The 19070-nt window shown below is 47.4% G+C and overlaps 14 non-coding genes across 14 annotated transcripts; all 14 read left to right on the top strand.

Moving 5' to 3' along the window:
• Positions 1-1002: 1002 nt before the first annotated feature.
• On the top strand, positions 1003-1193 carry LOC142675075 (U2 spliceosomal RNA). The gene has a single exon (XR_012852109.1). It is a non-coding gene; the product is annotated as a U2 spliceosomal RNA (small nuclear RNA).
• Positions 1194-2310: 1117 nt separating this feature from the next.
• Positions 2311-2501, top strand: LOC142675008 (U2 spliceosomal RNA). The gene has a single exon (XR_012852054.1). It is a non-coding gene; the product is annotated as a U2 spliceosomal RNA (small nuclear RNA).
• A 1125-nt stretch (positions 2502-3626) lies between these two features.
• Positions 3627-3817, top strand: LOC142675007 (U2 spliceosomal RNA). Its single transcript, XR_012852053.1, has one exon. It is a non-coding gene; the product is annotated as a U2 spliceosomal RNA (small nuclear RNA).
• A 1131-nt stretch (positions 3818-4948) lies between these two features.
• LOC142675076 (U2 spliceosomal RNA) lies at positions 4949-5139 on the top strand. Its single transcript, XR_012852110.1, has one exon. It is a non-coding gene; the product is annotated as a U2 spliceosomal RNA (small nuclear RNA).
• Positions 5140-6271: 1132 nt separating this feature from the next.
• Positions 6272-6462, top strand: LOC142675006 (U2 spliceosomal RNA). Its single transcript, XR_012852052.1, has one exon. It is a non-coding gene; the product is annotated as a U2 spliceosomal RNA (small nuclear RNA).
• A 1109-nt stretch (positions 6463-7571) lies between these two features.
• Positions 7572-7762, top strand: LOC142675004 (U2 spliceosomal RNA). The gene has a single exon (XR_012852051.1). It is a non-coding gene; the product is annotated as a U2 spliceosomal RNA (small nuclear RNA).
• A 1122-nt stretch (positions 7763-8884) lies between these two features.
• On the top strand, positions 8885-9075 carry LOC142675003 (U2 spliceosomal RNA). Its single transcript, XR_012852050.1, has one exon. It is a non-coding gene; the product is annotated as a U2 spliceosomal RNA (small nuclear RNA).
• A 1121-nt stretch (positions 9076-10196) lies between these two features.
• On the top strand, positions 10197-10387 carry LOC142675073 (U2 spliceosomal RNA). The gene has a single exon (XR_012852107.1). It is a non-coding gene; the product is annotated as a U2 spliceosomal RNA (small nuclear RNA).
• A 1131-nt stretch (positions 10388-11518) lies between these two features.
• LOC142675001 (U2 spliceosomal RNA) lies at positions 11519-11709 on the top strand. Its single transcript, XR_012852049.1, has one exon. It is a non-coding gene; the product is annotated as a U2 spliceosomal RNA (small nuclear RNA).
• A 1122-nt stretch (positions 11710-12831) lies between these two features.
• Positions 12832-13022, top strand: LOC142675000 (U2 spliceosomal RNA). Its single transcript, XR_012852048.1, has one exon. It is a non-coding gene; the product is annotated as a U2 spliceosomal RNA (small nuclear RNA).
• A 1124-nt stretch (positions 13023-14146) lies between these two features.
• Positions 14147-14337, top strand: LOC142674999 (U2 spliceosomal RNA). Its single transcript, XR_012852047.1, has one exon. It is a non-coding gene; the product is annotated as a U2 spliceosomal RNA (small nuclear RNA).
• Positions 14338-15446: 1109 nt separating this feature from the next.
• On the top strand, positions 15447-15637 carry LOC142675096 (U2 spliceosomal RNA). The gene has a single exon (XR_012852126.1). It is a non-coding gene; the product is annotated as a U2 spliceosomal RNA (small nuclear RNA).
• Positions 15638-16774: 1137 nt separating this feature from the next.
• LOC142675060 (U2 spliceosomal RNA) lies at positions 16775-16965 on the top strand. Its single transcript, XR_012852096.1, has one exon. It is a non-coding gene; the product is annotated as a U2 spliceosomal RNA (small nuclear RNA).
• Positions 16966-18100: 1135 nt separating this feature from the next.
• LOC142674998 (U2 spliceosomal RNA) lies at positions 18101-18291 on the top strand. The gene has a single exon (XR_012852046.1). It is a non-coding gene; the product is annotated as a U2 spliceosomal RNA (small nuclear RNA).
• Positions 18292-19070: the final 779 nt, after the last annotated feature.

Genomic DNA, 19070 nt, shown 5'->3' with positions numbered 1-19070 from the left:
AGTCATGTGTGATAATGAGCTAATTTATTAAATGCAATTAATTAATACATTGCCACCTCTTGTTTTGTGTCGTCTGTGTTTCTGTGTTTCCGGCATTTCACATTGGAACAGCTCATTCACCTTCCTTGTCTTCTCTCCGCCCTCCCTCCTAGGTAGGTTAAAGAGCTGCACCTGAGCCAGCCACTGATTGATGCAGCACCATAGTCAAATAGTGGAGTGGAGTAGGGGAACAGCAAACAGCCATTAAAGCAGCCAGCCCGCCCGCCCGCCCGCCCGTCACAATGGACCTACCTGTGTACACTAGATGGATGTGATGGAATGTACTGTGGTCCCTACATTTCAAGAAGAAGTAAGAATTGCAGTTGCAACAAACCCTTGCTTGCCTACAAAGAGAGCAGCAATTTGGATTTGTTACTATGTTACCTGGAAGAATAACAAACTGTGCAAGGATGGAGGTTGTAGGAGCAAGGAGAACAAGTTGTCTGTAAAGTTGGTGGATGCCTATTTTCCATTTTGCAGTCCCTTGTCTCCCTCTTGTGGCCTCCTGGAGGCAACTAGCTGTGCAAAAAAAAGACAGCCTGGGGGCCGGCTGTTGCAGTGTTGCCCTCTCAGGCAACACTGAGTGACTGACTGAGCCGCACCGTCTTATATAAAGTTCAGACGGAACTTTGCACGTGTCATAGTGGAGACCTCAGGAGCCAGAGCCAGCTTTCTGACATCATAATGGGGCCTCAGAGATAAAAGCCTGGGCCCAGGCAGTGTTGGTCAGTGCTGCTCAGCAGGCAGCACTGGACTGGATTAAAGCTGATACAAGGTGTGAAAGGAGAAGGGGTGGCAGTGGGCATGCACTTACTGCTGCTGCTGCTGCTGCTGCTGCCAGTGTTTGCATGGCAGGAGGGCATTTGGGCGTTGCCAGGAAGGCGTTTTTATGTCGATTCCTCCTCTTTCAGCACTGCATTGTGGTGCAAGCAAAAGAAGCAAAACGCGCGGCACGTTCGGGTTATCGCTTCTCGGCCTTTTGGCTAAGATCAAGTGTAGTATCTGTTCTTATCAGTTTAATATCTGATACGTCCCCTATCTGGGGACCATATATTAAATGGATTTTTAGAACAGGGAGATGGAAATAGAGCTTGCTCTGTCCACTCCACGCATTGATCTGGTATTGCAGTATTTCCAGGACCGGTGCACCCTTTCCTTATGTGTTTACTAAAATCAGATTCCAAAAGTGCTTTTTGTGTTTGCCATTGTTTTTGTCTTTCGGATGGGATCTCCCCTTTTAATCCCATTATTTCAACACCTGTTGGACAATGCATTTGTACAGTCATGTGTGATAATGAGCTAATTTATTAAATGCAATTAATTAATACATTGCCACCTCTTGTTTTGTGTCGTCTGTGTTTCTGTGTTTCCGGCATTTCACATTGGAACAGCTCATTCACCTTCCTTGTCTTCTCTCCGCCCTCCCTCCTAGGTAGGTTAAAGAGCTGCACCTGAGCCAGGCACTGATTGATGCAGCACCATAGTCAAATAGTGGAGTGGAGTAGGGGAACAGCAAACAGCCATTAAAGCAGCCAGCCCGCCCGCCCGTCACAATGGACCTACCTGTGTACACTAGATGGATGTGATGGAATGTACTGTGGTCCCTACATTTCAAGAAGAAGTAAGAATTGCAGTTGCAACAAACCCTTTCTTGCCTACAAAGAGAGCAGCAATTTGGATTTGTTACTATGTTACCTGGAAGAATAACAAACTGTGCAAGGATGGAGGTTGTAGGAGCAAGGAGAACAAGTTGTCTGTAAAGTTGGTGGATGCCTATTTTCCATTTTGCAGTCCCTTGTCTCCCTCTTGTGGCCTCCTGGAGGCAACTAGCTGTGCAAAAAAAAGACAGCCTGGGGGCCGGCTGTTGCAGTGTTGCCCTCTCAGGCAACACTGAGTGACTGACTGAGCCGCACCGTCTTATATAAAGTTCAGACGGAACTTTGCACGTGTCATAGTGGAGACCTCAGGAGCCAGAGCCAGCTTTCTGACATCATAATGGGGCCTCAGAGATAAAAGCCTGGGCCCAGGCAGTGTTGGTCAGTGCTGCTCAGCAGGCAGCACTGGACTGGATTAAAGCTGATACAAGGTGTGAAAGGAGAAGGGGTGGCAGTGGGCATGCACTTACTGCTGCTGCTGCTGCTGCTGCCAGTGTTTGCACGGCAGGAGGGCATTTGGGCGTTGCCAGGAAGGCGTTTTTATGTCGATTCCTCCTCTTTCAGCACTGCATTGTGGTGCAAGCAAAAGAAGCAAAACGCGCGGCACGTTCGGGTTATCGCTTCTCGGCCTTTTGGCTAAGATCAAGTGTAGTATCTGTTCTTATCAGTTTAATATCTGATACGTCCCCTATCTGGGGACCATATATTAAATGGATTTTTAGAACAGGGAGATGGAAATAGAGCTTGCTCTGTCCACTCCACGCATTGACCTGGTATTGCAGTATTTCCAGGACCGGTGCACCCTTTCCTTATGTGTTTACTAAAATCAGATTCCAAAAGTGCTTTTTGTGTTTGCCATTGTTTTTGTCTTTCGGATGGGATCTCCCCTTTTAATCCCATTATTTCAACACCTGTTGGACAATGCATTTGTACAGTCATGTGTGATAATGAGCTAATTTATTAAATGCAATTAATTAATACATTGCCACCTCTTGTTTTGTGTCGTCTGTGTTTCTGTGTTTCCGGCATTTCACATTGGAACAGCTCATTCACCTTCCTTGTCTTCTCTCCGCCCTCCCTCCTAGGTAGGTTAAAGAGCTGCACCTGAGCCAGCCACTGATTGATGCAGCACCATAGTCAAATAGTGGAGTGGAGTAGGGGAACAGCAAACAGCCATTAAAGCAGCCAGCCCGCCCGCCCGCCCGCCCGTCACAATGGACCTACCTGTGTACACTAGATGGATGTGATGGAATGTACTGTGGTCCCTACATTTCAAGAAGAAGTAAGAATTGCAGTTGCAACAAACCCTTGCTTGCCTACAAAGAGAGCAGCAATTTGGATTTGTTACTATGTTACCTGGAAGAATAACAAACTGTGCAAGGATGGAGGTTGTAGGAGCAAGGAGAACAAGTTGTCTGTAAAGTTGGTGGATGCCTATTTTCCATTTTGCAGTCCCTTGTCTCCCTCTTGTGGCCTCCTGGAGGCAACTAGCTGTGCAAAAAAAAGACAGCCTGGGGGCCGGCTGTTGCAGTGTTGCCCTCTCAGGCAACACTGAGTGACTGACTGAGCCGCACCGTCTTATATAAAGTTCAGACGGAACTTTGCACGTGTCATAGTGGAGACCTCAGGAGCCAGAGCCAGCTTTCTGACATCATAATGGGGCCTCAGAGATAAAAGCCTGGGCCTAGGCAGTGTTGGTCAGTGCTGCTCAGCAGGCAGCACTGGACTGGATTAAAGCTGATACAAGGTGTGAAAGGAGAAGGGGTGGCAGTGGGCATGCACTTACTGCTGCTGCTGCTGCTGCTGCCAGTGTTTGCACGGCAGGAGGGCATTTGGGCGTTGCCAGGAAGGCGTTTTTATGTCGATTCCTCCTCTTTCAGCACTGCATTGTGGTGCAAGCAAAAGAAGCAAAACGCGCGGCACGTTCGGGTTATCGCTTCTCGGCCTTTTGGCTAAGATCAAGTGTAGTATCTGTTCTTATCAGTTTAATATCTGATACGTCCCCTATCTGGGGACCATATATTAAATGGATTTTTAGAACAGGGAGATGGAAATAGAGCTTGCTCTGTCCACTCCACGCATTGACCTGGTATTGCAGTATTTCCAGGACCGGTGCACCCTTTCCTTATGTGTTTACTAAAATCAGATTCCAAAAGTGCTTTTTGTGTTTGCCATTGTTTTTGTCTTTCGGATGGGATCTCCCCTTTTAATCCCATTATTTCAACACCTGTTGGACAATGCATTTGTACAGTCATGTGTGATAATGAGCTAATTTATTAAATGCAATTAATTAATACATTGCCACCTCTTGTTTTGTGTCGTCTGTGTTTCTGTGTTTCCGGCATTTCACATTGGAACAGCTCATTCACCTTCCTTGTCTTCTCTCCGCCCTCCCTCCTAGGTAGGTTAAAGAGCTGCACCTGAGCCAGCCACTGATTGATGCAGCACCATAGTCAAATAGTGGAGTGGAGTAGGGGAACAGCAAACATCCATTAAAGCAGCCAGCCCGCCCGCCCGCCCGCCCGTCACAATGGACCTACCTGTGTACACTAGATGGATGTGATGGAATGTACTGTGGTCCCTACATTTCAAGAAGAAGTAAGAATTGCAGTTGCAACAAACCCTTGCTTGCCTACAAAGAGAGCAGCAATTTGGATTTGTTACTATGTTACCTAGAAGAATAACAAACTGTGCAAGGATGGAGGTTGTAGGAGCAAGGAGAACAAGTTGTCTGTAAAGTTGGTGGATGCCTATTTTCCATTTTGCAGTCCCTTGTCTCCCTCTTGTGGCCTCCTGGAGGCAACTAGCTGTGCAAAAAAAAGACAGCCTGGGGGCCGGCTGTTGCAGTGTTGCCCTCTCAGGCAACACTGAGTGACTGACTGAGCCGCACCGTCTTATATAAAGTTCAGACGGAACTTTGCACGTGTCATAGTGGAGACCTCAGGAGCCAGAGCCAGCTTTCTTACATCATAATGGGGCCTCAGAGATAAAAGCCTGGGCCCAGGCAGTGTTGGTCAGTGCTGCTCAGCAGGCAGCACTGGACTGGATTAAAGCTGATACAAGGTGTGAAAGGAGAAGGGGTGGCAGTGGGCATGCACTTACTGCTGCTGCTGCTGCTGCTGCTGCTGCCAGTGTTTGCACGGCAGGAGGGCATTTGGGCGTTGCCAGGAAGGCGTTTTTATGTCGATTCCTCCTCTTTCAGCACTGCATTGTGGTGCAAGCAAAAGAAGCAAAACGCGCGGCACGTTCGGGTTATCGCTTCTCGGCCTTTTGGCTAAGATCAAGTGTAGTATCTGTTCTTATCAGTTTAATATCTGATACGTCCCCTATCTGGGGACCATATATGAAATGGATTTTTAGAACAGGGAGATGGAAATAGAGCTTGCTCTGTCCACTCCACGCATTGACCTGGTATTGCAGTATTTCCAGGACCGGTGCACCCTTTCCTTATGTGTTTACTAAAATCAGATTCCAAAAGTGCTTTTTGTGTTTGCCATTGTTTTTGTCTTTCGGATGGGATCTCCCCTTTTAATCCCATTATTTCAACACCTGTTGGACAATGCATTTGTACAGTCATGTGTGATAATGAGCTAATTTATTAAATGCAATTAATTAATACATTGCCTCCTCTTGTTTTGTGTCGTCTGTGTTTCTGTGTTTCCGGCATTTCACATTGGAACAGCTCATTCACCTTCCTTGTCTTCTCTCCGCCCTCCCTCCTAGGTAGGTTAAAGAGCTGCACCTGAGCCAGCCACTGATTGATGCAGCACCATAGTCAAATAGTGGAGTGGAGTAGGGGAACAGCAAACAGCCATTAAAGCAGCCAGCCCGCCCGCCCGCCCGCCCGCCCGTCACAGTGGACCTACCTGTGTACACTAGATGGATGTGATGGAATGTACTGTGGTCCCTACATTTCAAGAAGAAGTAAGAATTGCAGTGGCAACAAACCCTTGCTTGCCTACAAAGAGAGCAGCAATTTGGATTTGTTACTATGTTACCTGGAAGAATAACAAACTGTGCAAGGATGGAGGTTGTAGGAGCAAGGAGAACAAGTTGTCTGTAAAGTTGGTGGATGCCTATTTTCCATTTTGCAGTCCCTTGTCTCCCTCTTGTGGCCTCCTGGAGGCAACTAGCTGTGCAAAAAAAAGACAGCCTGGGGGCCGGCTGTTGCAGTGTTGCCCTCTCAGGCAACACTGAGTGACTGACTGAGCCGCACCGTCTTATATAAAGTTCAGACGGAACTTTGCACGTGTCATAGTGGAGACCTCAGGAGCTAGAGCCAGCTTTCTGACATCATAATGGGGCCTCAGAGATAAAAGCCTGGGCCCAGGCAGTGTTGGTCAGTGCTGCTCAGCAGGCAGCACTGGACTTGATTAAAGCTGATACAAGGTGTGAAAGGAGAAGGGGTGGCAGTGGGCATGCACTTACTGCTGCTGCTGCTGCTGCTGCTGCCAGTGTTTGCACGGCAGGAGGGCATTTGGGCGTTGCCAGGAAGGCGTTTTTATGTCGATTCCTCCTCTTTCAGCACTGCATTGTGGTGCAAGCAAAAGAAGCAAAACGCGCGGCACGTTCGGGTTATCGCTTCTCGGCCTTTTGGCTAAGATCAAGTGTAGTATCTGTTCTTATCAGTTTAATATCTGATACGTCCCCTATCTGGGGACCATATATTAAATGGATTTTTAGAACAGGGAGATGGAAATAGAGCTTGCTCTGTCCACTCCACGCATTGACCTGGTATTGCAGTATTTCCAGGACCGGTGCACCCTTTCCTTATGTGTTTACTAAAATCAGATTCCAAAAGTGCTTTTTGTGTTTGCCATTGTTTTTGTCTTTCGGATGGGATCTCCCCTTTTAATCCCATTATTTCAACACCTGTTGGACAATGCATTTGTATAGTCATGTGTGATAATGAGCTAATTTATTAAATGCAATTAATTAATACATTGCCACCTCTTGTTTTGTGTCGTCTGTGTTTCTGTGTTTCCGCATTTCACATTGGAACAGCTCATTCACCTTCCTTGTCTTCTCTCCGCCCTCCCTCCTAGGTAGGTTAAAGAGCTGCACCTGAGCCAGCCACTGATTGATGCAGCACCATAGTCAAATAGTGGAGTGGAGTAGGGGAACAGCAAACAGCCATTAAAGCAGCCAGCCCGCCCGCCCGCCCGTCACAATGGACCTACCTGTGTACACTAGATGGATGTGATGGAATGTACTGTGGTCCCTACATTTCAAGAAGAAGTAAGAATTGCAGTTGCAACAAACCCTTGCTTGCCTACAAAGAGAGCAGCAATTTAGATTTGTTACTATGTTACCTGGAAGAATAACAAACTGTGCAAGGATGGAGGTTGTAGGAGCAAGGAGAACAAGTTGTCTGTAAAGTTGGTGGATGCCTATTTTCCATTTTGCAGTCCCTTGTCTCCCTCTTGTGGCCTCCTGGAGGCAACTAGCTGTGCAAAAAAAAGACAGCCTGGGGGCCGGCTGTTGCAGTGTTGCCCTCTCAGGCAACACTGAGTGACTGACTGAGCCGCACCGTCTTATATAAAGTTCAGACGGAACTTTGCACGTGTCATAGTGGAGACCTCAGGAGCCAGAGCCCAGCTTTCTGACATCATAATGGGGCCTTAGAGATAAAAGCCTGGGCCCAGGCAGTGTTGGTTAGTGCTGCTCAGCAGGCAGCACTGGACTGGATTAAAGCTGATACAAGGTGTGAAAGGAGAAGGGGTGGCAGTGGGCATGCACTTACTGCTGCTGCCAGTGTTTGCACGGCAGGAGGGCATTTGGGCGTTGCCAGGAAGGCGTTTTTATGTCGATTCCTCCTCTTTCAGCACTGCATTGTGGTGCAAGCAAAAGAAGCAAAACGCGCGGCACGTTCGGGTTATCGCTTCTCGGCCTTTTGGCTAAGATCAAGTGTAGTATCTGTTCTTATCAGTTTAATATCTGATACGTCCCCTATCTGGGGACCATATATTAAATGGATTTTTAGAACAGGGAGATGGAAATAGAGCTTGCTCTGTCCACTCCACGCATTGACCTGGTATTGCAGTATTTCCAGGACCGGTGCACCCTTTCCTTATGTGTTTACTAAAATCAGATTCCAAAAGTGCTTTTTGTGTTTGCCATTGTTTTTGTCTTTCGGATGGGATCTCCCCTTTTAATCCCATTATTTCAACACCTGTTGGACAATGCATTTGTACAGTCATGTGTGATAATGAGCTAATTTATTAAATGCAATTAATTAATACATTGCCACCTCTTGTTTTGTGTCGTCTGTGTTTCTGTGTTTCCGGCATTTCACATTGGAACAGCTCATTCACCTTCCTTGTCTTCTCTCCGCCCTCCCTCCTAGGTAGGTTAAAGAGCTGCACCTGAGCCAGCCACTGATTGATGCAGCACCATAGTCAAATAGTGGAGTGGAGTAGGGGAACAGCAAACAGCCATTAAAGCAGCCAGCCCGCCCGCCCGCCCGCCCGTCACAATGGACCTACCTGTGTACACTAGATGGATGTGATGGAATGTACTGTGGTCCCTACATTTCAAGAAGAAGTAAGAATTGCAGTTGCAACAAACCCTTGCTTGCCTACAAAGAGAGCAGCAATTTGGATTTGTTACTATGTTACCTGGAAGAATAACAAACTGTGCAAGGATGGAGGTTGTAGGAGCAAGGAGAACAAGTTGTCTGTAAAGTTGGTGGATGCCTATTTTCCATTTTGCAGTCCCTTGTCTCCCTCTTGTGGCCTCCTGGAGGCAACTAGCTGTGCAAAAAAAAGACAGCCTGGGGGCCGGCTGTTGCAGTGTTGCCCTCTCAGGCAACACTGAGTGACTGACTGAGCCGCACCGTCTTATATAAAGTTCAGACGGAACTTTGCACGTGTCATAGTGGAAACCTCAGGAGCCAGAGCCAGCTTTCTGACATCATAATGGGGCCTCAGAGATAAAAGCCTGGGCCCAGGCACTGTTGGTCAGTGCTGCTCAGCAGGCAGCACTGGACTGGATTAAAGCTGATACAAGGTGTGAAAGGAGAAGGGGTGGCAGTGGGCATGCACTTACTGCTGCTGCTGCTGCTGCCAGTGTTTGCACGGCAGGAGGGCATTTGGGCGTTGCCAGGAAGGCGTTTTTATGTCGATTCCTCCTCTTTCAGCACTGCATTGTGGTGCAAGCAAAAGAAGCAAAACGCGCGGCACGTTCGGGTTATCGCTTCTCGGCCTTTTGGCTAAGATCAAGTGTAGTATCTGTTCTTATCAGTTTAATATCTGATACGTCCCCTATCTGGGGACCATATATTAAATGGATTTTTAGAACAGGGAGATGGAAATAGAGCTTGCTCTGTCCACTCCACGCATTGACCTGGTATTGCAGTATTTCCAGGACCGGTGCACCCTTTCCTTATGTGTTTACTAAAATCAGATTCCAAAAGTGCTTTTTGTGTTTGCCATTGTTTTTGTCTTTCGGATGGGATCTCCCCTTTTAATCCCATTATTTAAACACCTGTTGGACAATGCATTTGTACAGTCATGTGTGATAATGAGCTAATTTATTAAATGCAATTAATGAATACATTGCCACCTCTTGTTTTGTGTCGTCTGTGTTTCTGTGTTTCCGGCATTTCACATTGGAACAGCTCATTCACCTTCCTTGTCTTCTCTCCGCCCTCCCTCCTAGGTAGGTTAAAGAGCTGCACCTGAGCCAGCCACTGATTGATGCAGCACCATAGTCAAATAGTGGAGTGGAGTAGGGGAACAGCAAACAGCCATTAAAGCAGCCAGCCCGCCCGCCCGCCCGTCACAATGGACCTACCTGTGTACACTAGATGGATGTGATGGAATGTACTGTGGTCCCTACATTTCAAGAAGAAGTAAGAATTGCAGTTGCAACAAACCCTTGCTTGCCTACAAAGAGAGCAGCAATTTGGATTTGTTACTATGTTACCTGGAAGAATAACAAACTGTGCAAGGATGGAGGTTGTAGGAGCAAGGAGAACAAGTTGTCTGTAAAGTTGGTGGATGCCTATTTTCCATTTTGCAGTCCCTTGTCTCCCTCTTGTGGCCTCCTGGAGGCAACTAGCTGTGCAAAAAAAAGACAGCCTGGGGGCCGGCTGTTGCAGTGTTGCCCTCTCAGGCAACACTGAGTGACTGACTGAGCCGCACCGTCTTATATAAAGTTCAGACGGAACTTTGCACGTGTCATAGTGGAGACCTCAGGAGCCAGAGCCAGCTTTCTGACATCATAATGGGGCCTCAGAGATAAAAGCCTGGGCCCAGGCAGTGTTGGTCAGTGCTGCTCAGCAGGCAGCACTGGACTGGATTAAAGCTGATACAAGGTGTGAAAGGAGAAGGGGTGGCAGTGGGCATGCACTTACTGCTGCTGCTGCTGCTGCTGCCAGTGTTTGCACGGCAGGAGGGCATTTGGGCGTTGCCAGGAAGGCATTTTTATGTCGATTCCTCCTCTTTCAGCAGTGCATTGTGGTGCAAGCAAAAGAAGCAAAACGCGCGACACGTTCGGGTTATCGCTTCTCGGCCTTTTGGCTAAGATCAAGTGTAGTATCTGTTCTTATCAGTTTAATATCTGATACGTCCCCTATCTGGGGACCATATATTAAATGGATTTTTAGAACAGGGAGATGGAAATAGAGCTTGCTTTGTCCACTCCACGCATTGACCTGGTATTGCAGTATTTCCAGGACCGGTGCACCCTTTCCTTATGTGTTTACTAAAATCAGATTCCAAAAGTGCTTTTTGTGTTTGCCATTGTTTTTGTCTTTCGGATGGGATCTCCCCTTTTAATCCCATTATTTCAACACCTGTTGGACAATGCATTTGTACAGTCATGTGTGATAATGAGCTAATTTATTAAATGCAATTAATTAATACATTGCCACCTCTTGTTTTGTGTCGTCTGTGTTTCTGTGTTTCCGGCATTTCACATTGGAACAGCTCATTCACCTTCCTTGTCTTCTCTCCGCCCTCCCTCCTAGGTAGGTTAAAGAGCTGCACCTGAGCCAGCCACTGATTGATGCAGCACCATAGTCAAATAGTGGAGTGGAGTAGGGGAACAGCAAACAGCCATTAAAGCAGCCAGCCCGCCCGCCCGCCCGCCCGTCACAATGGACCTACCTGTGTACACTAGATGGATGTGATGGAATGTACTGTGGTCCCTACATTTCAAGAAGAAGTAAGAATTGCAGTTGCAACAAACCCTTGCTTGCCTACAAAGAGAGCAGCAATTTGGATTTGTTACTATGTTACCTGGAAGAATAACAAACTGTGCAAGGATGGAGGTTGTAGGAGCAAGGAGAACAAGTTGTCTGTAAAGTTGGTGGATGCCTATTTTCCATTTTGCAGTCCCTTGTCTCCCTCTTGTGGCCTCCTGGAGGCAACTAGCTGTGCAAAAAAAAGACAGCCTGGGGGCCGGCTGTTGCAGTGTTGCCCTCTCAGGCAACACTGAGTGACTGACTGAGCCGCACCGTCTTATATAAAGTTCAGACGGAACTTTGCACGTGTCATAGTGGAAACCTCAGGAGCCAGAGCCAGCTTTCTGACATCATAATGGGGCCTCAGAGATAAAAGCCTGGGCCCAGGCAGTGTTGGTCAGTGCTGCTCAGCAGGCAGCACTGGACTGGATTAAAGCTGATACAAGGTGTGAAAGGAGAAGGGGTGGCAGTGGGCATGCACTTACTGCTGCTGCTGCTGCTGCTGCTGCTGCCAGTGTTTGCACGGCAGGAGGGCATTTGGGCGTTGCCAGGAAGGCGTTTTTATGTCGATTCCTCCTCTTTCAGCACTGCATTGTGGTGCAAGCAAAAGAAGCAAAACGCGCGGCACGTTCGGGTTATCGCTTCTCGGCCTTTTGGCTAAGATCAAGTGTAGTATCTGTTCTTATCAGTTTAATATCTGATACGTCCCCTATCTGGGGACCATATATTAAATGGATTTTTAGAACAGGGAGATGGAAATAGAGCTTGCTCTGTCCACTCCACGCATTGACCTGGTATTGCAGTATTTCCAGGACCGGTGCACCCTTTCCTTATGTGTTTACTAAAATCAGATTCCAAAAGTGCTTTTTGTGTTTGCCATTGTTTTTGTCTTTCGGATGGGATCTCCCCTTTTAATCCCATTATTTCAACACCTGTTGGACAATGCATTTGTACAGTCATGTGTGATAATGAGCTAATATATTAAATGCAATTAATTAATACATTGCCACCTCTTGTTTTGTGTCGTCTGTGTTTCTGTGTTTCCGGCATTTCACATTGGAACAGCTCATTCACCTTCCTTGTCTTCTCTCCGCCCTCCCTCCTAGGTAGGTTAAAGAGCTGCACCTGAGCCAGCCACTGATTGATGCAGCACCATAGTCAAATAGTGGAGTGGAGTAGGGGAACAGCAAACAGCCATTAAAGCAGCCAGCCCGCCCGCCCGCCCGCCCGTCACAATGGACCTACCTGTGTACACTAGATGGATGTGATGGAATGTACTGTGGTCCCTACATTTCAAGAAGAAGTAAGAAATGCAGTTGCAACAAACCCTTGCTTGCCTACAAAGAGAGCAGCAATTTGGATTTGTTACTATGTTACCTGGAAGAATAACAAACTGTGCAAGGATGGAGGTTGTAGGAGCAAGGAGAACAAGTTGTCTGTAAAGTTGGTGGATGCCTATTTTCCATTTTGCAGTCCCTTGTCTCCCTCTTGTGGCCTCCTGGAGGCAACTAGCTGTGCAAAAAAAAGACAGCCTGGGGGCCGGCTGTTGCAGTGTTGCCCTCTCAGGCAACACTGAGTGACTGACTGAGCCGCACCGTCTTATATAAAGTTCAGACGGAACTTTGCACGTGTCATAGTGGAGACCTCAGGAGCCAGAGCCAGCTTTCTGACATCATAATGGGGCCTCAGAGATAAAAGCCTGGGCCCAGGCAGTGTTGGTCAGTGCTGCTCAGCAGGCAGCACTGGACTGGATTAAAGCTGATACAAGGTGTGAAAGGAGAAGGGGTGGCAGTGGGCATGCACTTACTGCTGCTGCTGCTGCTGCCAGTGTTTGCACGGCAGGAGGGCATTTGGGCGTTGCCAGGAATGCGTTTTTATGTCGATTCCTCCTCTTTCAGAACTGCATTGTGGTGCAAGCAAAAGAAGCAAAACGCGCGGCACGTTCGGGTTATCGCTTCTCGGCCTTTTGGCTAAGATCAAGTGTAGTATCTGTTCTTATCAGTTTAATATCTGATACGTCCCCTATCTGGGGACCATATATTAAATGGATTTTTAGAACAGGGAGATGGAAATAGAGCTTGCTCTGTCCACTCCACGCATTGACCTGGTATTGCAGTATTTCCAGGACCGGTGCACCCTTTCCTTATGTGTTTACTAAAATCAGATTCCAAAAGTGCTTTTTGTGTTTGCCATTGTTTTTGTCTTTCGGATGGGATCTCCCCTTTTAATCCCATTATTTCAACACCTGTTGGACAATGCATTTGTACAGTCATGTGTGATAATGAGCTAATTTATTAAATGCAATTAATTAATACATTGCCACCTCTTGTTTTGTGTCGTCTGTGTTTCTGTGTTTCCGGCATTTCACATTGGAACAGCTCATTCACCTTCCTTGTCTTCTCTCCGCCCTCCCTCCTAGGTAGGTTAAAGAGCTGCACCTGAGCCAGCCACTGATTGATGCAGCACCATAGTCAAATAGTGGAGTGGAGTAGGGGAACAGCAAACAGCCATTAAAGCAGCCAGCCCGCCCGCCCGCCCGTCACAATGGACCTACCTGTGTACACTAGATGGATGTGATGGAATGTACTGTGGTCCCTACATTTCAAGAAGAAGTAAGAATTGCAGTTGCAACAAACCCTTGCTTGCCTACAAAGAGAGCAGCAATTTGGATTTGTTACTATGTTACCTGGAAGAATAACAAACTGTGCAAGGATGGAGGTTGTAGGAGCAAGGAGAACAAGTTGTCTGTAAAGTTGGTGGATGCCTATTTTCCATTTTGCAGTCCCTTGTCTCCCTCTTGTGGCCTCCTGGAGGCAACTAGCTGTGCAAAAAAAAGACAGCCTGGGGGCCGGCTGTTGCAGTGTTGCCCTCTCAGGCAACACTGAGTGACTGACTGAGCCGCACCGTCTTATATAAAGTTCAGACGGAACTTTGCACGTGTCATAGTGGAGACCTCAGGAGCCAGAGCCAGCTTTCTGACATCATAATGGGGCCTCAGAGATAAAAGCCTGGGCCCAGGCAGTGTTGGTCAGTGCTGCTCAGCAGGCAGCACTGGACTGGATTAAAGCTGATACAAGGTGTGAAAGGAGAAGGGGTGGCAGTGGGCATGCACTTACTGCTGCTGCTGCTGCTGCTGCTGCCAGTGTTTGCACGGCAGGAGGGCATTTGGGCGTTGCCAGGAAGGCGTTTTTATGTCGATTCCTCCTCTTTCAGCACTGCATTGTGGTGCAAGCAAAAGAAGCAAAACGCGCGGCACGTTCGGGTTATCGCTTCTCGGCCTTTTGGCTAAGATCAAGTGTAGTATCTGTTCTTATCAGTTTAATATCTGATACGTCCCCTATCTGGGGACCATATATTAAATGGATTTTTAGAACAGGGAGATGGAAATAGAGCTTGCTCTGTCCACTCCACGCATTGACCTGGTATTGCAGTATTTCCAGGACCGGTGCACCCTTTCCTTATGTGTTTACTAAAATCAGATTCCAAAAGTGCTTTTTGTGTTTGCCATTGTTTTTGTCTTTCGGATGGGATCTCCCCTTTTAATCCCATTATTTCAACACCTGTTGGACAATGCATTTGTACAGTCATGTGTGATAATGAGCTAATTTATTAAATGCAATTAATTAATACATTGCCACCTCTTGTTTTGTGTCGTCTGTGTTTCTGTGTTTCCGGCATTTCACATTGGAACAGCTCATTCACCTTCCTTGTCTTCTCTCCGCCCTCCCTCCTAGGTAGGTTAAAGAGCTGCACCTGAGCCAGCCACTGATTGATGCAGCACCATAGTCAAATAGTGGAGTGGAGTAGGGGAACAGCAAACAGCCATTAAAGCAGCCAGCCCGCCCGCCCGCCCGTCACAATGGACCTACCTGTGTACACTAGATGGATGTGATGGAATGTACTGTGGTCCCTACATTTCAAGAAGAAGTAAGAATTGCAGTTGCAACAAACCCTTGCTTGCCTACAAAGAGAGCAGCAATTTGGATTTGTTACTATGTTACCTGGAAGAATAACAAACTGTGCAAGGATGGAGGTTGTAGGAGCAAGGAGAACAAGTTGTCTGTAAAGTTGGTGGATGCCTATTTTCCATTTTGCAGTCCCTTGTCTCCCTCTTGTGGCCTCCTGGAGGCAACTAGCTGTGCAAAAAAAAGACAGCCTGGGGGCCGGCTGTTGCAGTGTTGCCCTCTCAGGCAACACTGAGTGACTGACTGAGCCGCACCGTCTTATATAAAGTTCAGACGGAACTTTGCACGTGTCATAGTGGAGACCTCAGGAGCCAGAGCCAGCTTTCTGACATCATAATGGGGCCTCAGAGATAAAAGCCTGGGCCCAGGCAGTGTTGGTCAGTGCTGCTCAGCAGGCAGCACTGGACTGGATTAAAGCTGATACAAGGTGTGAAAGGAGAAGGGGTGGCAGTGGGCATGCACTTACTGCTGCTGCTGCTGCTGCCAGTGTTTGCACGGCAGGAGGGCATTTGGGCGTTGCCAGGAAGGCGTTTTTATGTCGATTCCTCCTCTTTCAGCACTGCATTGTGGTGCAAGCAAAACGCGCGGCACGTTCGGGTTATCGCTTCTCGGCCTTTTGGCTAAGATCAAGTGTCGTATCTGTTCTTATCAGTTTAATATCTGATACGTCCCCTATCTGGGGACCATATATGAAATGGATTTTTAGAACAGGGAGATGGAAATAGAGCTTGCTCTGTCCACTCCACGCATTGACCTGGTATTGCAGTATTTCCAGGACCGGTGCACCCTTTCCTTATGTGTTTACTAAAATCAGATTCCAAAAGTGCTTTTTGTGTTTGCCATTGTTTTTGTCTTTCGGATGGGATCTCGACCTTTTAATCCCATTATTTCAACACCTGTTGGACAATGCATTTGTACAGTCATGTGTGATAATGAGCTAATTTATTAAATGCAATTAATTAATACATTGCCACCTCTTGTTTTGTGTCGTCTGTGTTTCTGTGTTTCCGGCATTTCACATTGGAACAGCTCATTCACCTTCCTTGTCTTCTCTCCGCCCTCCCTCCTAGGTAGGTTAAAGAGCTGCACCTGAGCCAGCCACTGATTGATGCAGCACCATAGTCAAATAGTGGAGTGGAGTAGGGGAACAGCAAACAGCCATTAAAGCAGCCAGCCCGCCCGCCCGCCCGTCACAATGGACCTACCTGTGTACACTAGATGGATGTGATGGAATGTACTGTGGTCCCTACATTTCAAGAAGAAGTAAGAATTGCAGTTGCAACAAACCCTTGCTTGCCTACAAAGAGAGCAGCAATTTGGATTTGTTACTATGTTACCTGGAAGAATAACAAACTGTGCAAGGATGGAGGTTGTAGGAGCAAGGAGAACAAGTTGTCTGTAAAGTTGGTGGATGCCTATTTTCCATTTTGCAGTCCCTTGTCTCCCTCTTGTGGCCTCCTGGAGGCAACTAGCTGTGCAAAAAAAAGACAGCCTGGGGGCCGGCTGTTGCAGTGTTGCCCTCTCAGGCAACACTGAGTGACTGACTGAGCCGCACCGTCTTATATAAAGTTCAGACGGAACTTTGCACGTGTCATAGTGGAGACCTCAGGAGCCAGAGCCAGCTTTCTGACATCATAATGGGGCCTCAGAGATAAAAGCCTGGGCCCAGGCAGTGTTGGTCAGTGCTGCTCAGCAGGCAGCACTGGACTGGATTAAAGCTGATACAAGGTGTGAAAGGAGAAGGGGTGGCAGTGGGCATGCACTTACTGCTGCTGCTGCTGCTGCTGCTGCTGCTGCTGCTGCCAGTGTTTGCATGGCAGGAGGGCATTTGGGCGTTGCCAGGAAGGCGTTTTTATGTCGATTCCTCCTCTTTCAGCACTGCATTGTGGTGCAAGCAAAAGAAGCAAAACGCGCGGCACGTTCGGGTTATCGCTTCTCGGCCTTTTGGCTAAGATCAAGTGTAGTATCTGTTCTTATCAGTTTAATATCTGATACGTCCCCTATCTGGGGACCATATATTAAATGGATTTTTAGAACAGGGAGATGGAAATAGAGCTTGCTCTGTCCACTCCACGCATTGACCTGGTATTGCAGTATTTCCAGGACCGATGCACCCTTTCCTTATGTGTTTACTAAAATCAGATTCCAAAAGTGCTTTTTGTGTTTGCCATTGTTTTTGTCTTTCGGATGGGATCTCCCCTTTTAATCCCATTATTTCAACACCTGTTGGACAATGCATTTGTACAGTCATGTGTGATAATGAGCTAATTTATTAAATGCAATTAATTAATACATTGCCACCTCTTGTTTTGTGTCGTCTGTGTTTCTGTGTTTCCGGCATTTCACATTGGAACAGCTCATTCACCTTCCTTGTCTTCTCTCCGCCCTCCCTCCTAGGTAGGTTAAAGAGCTGCACCTGAGCCAGCCACTGATTGATGCAGCACCATAGTCAAATAGTGGAGTGGAGTAGGGGAACAGCAAACAGCCATTAAAGCAGCCAGCCCGCCCGCCCGCCCGCCCGCCCGTCACAATGGACCTACCTGTGTACACTAGATGGATGTGATGGAATGTACTGTGGTCCCTACATTTCAAGAAGAAGTAAGAATTGCAGTTGCAACAAACCCTTGCTTGCCTACAAAGAGAGCAGCAATTTGGATTTGTTACTATGTTACCTGGAAGAATAACAAACTGTGCAAGGATGGAGGTTGTAGGAGCAAGGAGAACAAGTTGTCTGTAAAGTTGGTGGATGCCTATTTTCCATTTTGCAGTCCCTTGTCTCCCTCTTGTGGCCTCCTGGAGGCAACTAGCTGTGCAAAAAAAAGACAGCCTGGGGGCCGGCTGTTGCAGTGTTGCCCTCTCAGGCAACACTGAGTGACTGACTGAGCCGCACCGTCTTATATAAAGTTCAGACGGAACTTTGCACGTGTCATAGTGGAGACCTCAGGAGCCAGAGCCAGCTTTCTGACATCATAATGGGGCCTCAGAGATAAAAGCCTGGCGCCAGGCAGTGTTGGTCAGTGCTGCTCAGCAGGCAGCACTGGACTGGATTAAAGCTGATACAAGGTGTGAAAGGAGAAGGGGTGGCAGTGGGCATGCACTTACTGCTGCTGCTGCTGCTGCTGCTGCTGCCAGTGTTTGCACGGCAGGAGGGCATTTGGGCGTTGCCAGGAAGGCGTTTTTATGTCGATTCCTCCTCTTTCAGCACTGCATTGTGGTGCAAGCAAAAGAAGCAAAACGCGCGGCACGTTCGGGTTATCGCTTCTCGGCCTTTTGGCTAAGATCAAGTGTAGTATCTGTTCTTATCAGTTTAATATCTGATACGTCCCCTATCTGGGGACCATATATTAAATGGATTTTTAGAACAGGGAGATGGAAATAGAGCTTGCTCTGTCCACTCCACGCATTGACCTGGTATTGCAGTATTTCCAGGACCGGTGCACCCTTTCCTTATGTGTTTACTAAAATCAGATTCCAAAAGTGCTTTTTGTGTTTGCCATTGTTTTTGTCTTTCGGATGGGATCTCCCCTTTTAATCCCATTATTTCAACACCTGTTGGACAATGCATTTGTACAGTCATGTGTGATAATGAGCTAATTTATTAAATGCAATTAATTAATACATTGCCACCTCTTGTTTTGTGTCGTCTGTGTTTCTGTGTTTCCGGCATTTCACATTGGAACAGCTCATTCACCTTCCTTGTCTTCTCTCCGCCCTCCCTCCTAGGTAGGTTAAAGAGCTGCACCTGAGCCAGCCACTGATTGATGCAGCACCATAGTCAAATAGTGGAGTGGAGTAGGGGAACAGCAAACATCCATTAAAGCAGCCAGCCCGCCCGCCCGCCCGCCCGTCACAATGGACCTACCTGTGTACACTAGATGGATGTGATGGAATGTACTGTGGTCCCTACATTTCAAGAAGAAGTAAGAATTGCAGTTGCAACAAACCCTTGCTTGCCTACAAAGAGAGCAGCAATTTGGATTTGTTACTATGTTACCTGGAAGAATAACAAACTGTGCAAGGATGGAGGTTGTAGGAGCAAGGAGAACAAGTTGTCTGTAAAGTTGGTGGATGCCTATTTTCCATTTTGCAGTCCCTTGTCTCCCTCTTGTGGCCTCCTGGAGGCAACTAGCTGTGCAAAAAAAAGACAGCCTGGGGGCCGGCTGTTGCAGTGTTGCCCTCTCAGGCAACACTGAGTGACTGACTGAGCCGCACCGTCTTATATAA

Source organism: Rhinoderma darwinii (assembly GCF_050947455.1).
Source record: "Rhinoderma darwinii isolate aRhiDar2 chromosome 2 unlocalized genomic scaffold, aRhiDar2.hap1 SUPER_2_unloc_25, whole genome shotgun sequence".
NCBI classification, from domain to species: Eukaryota; Metazoa; Chordata; class Amphibia; order Anura; family Rhinodermatidae; genus Rhinoderma; species Rhinoderma darwinii.
This window is presented reverse-complemented; position numbering and strand designations above follow the sequence as displayed.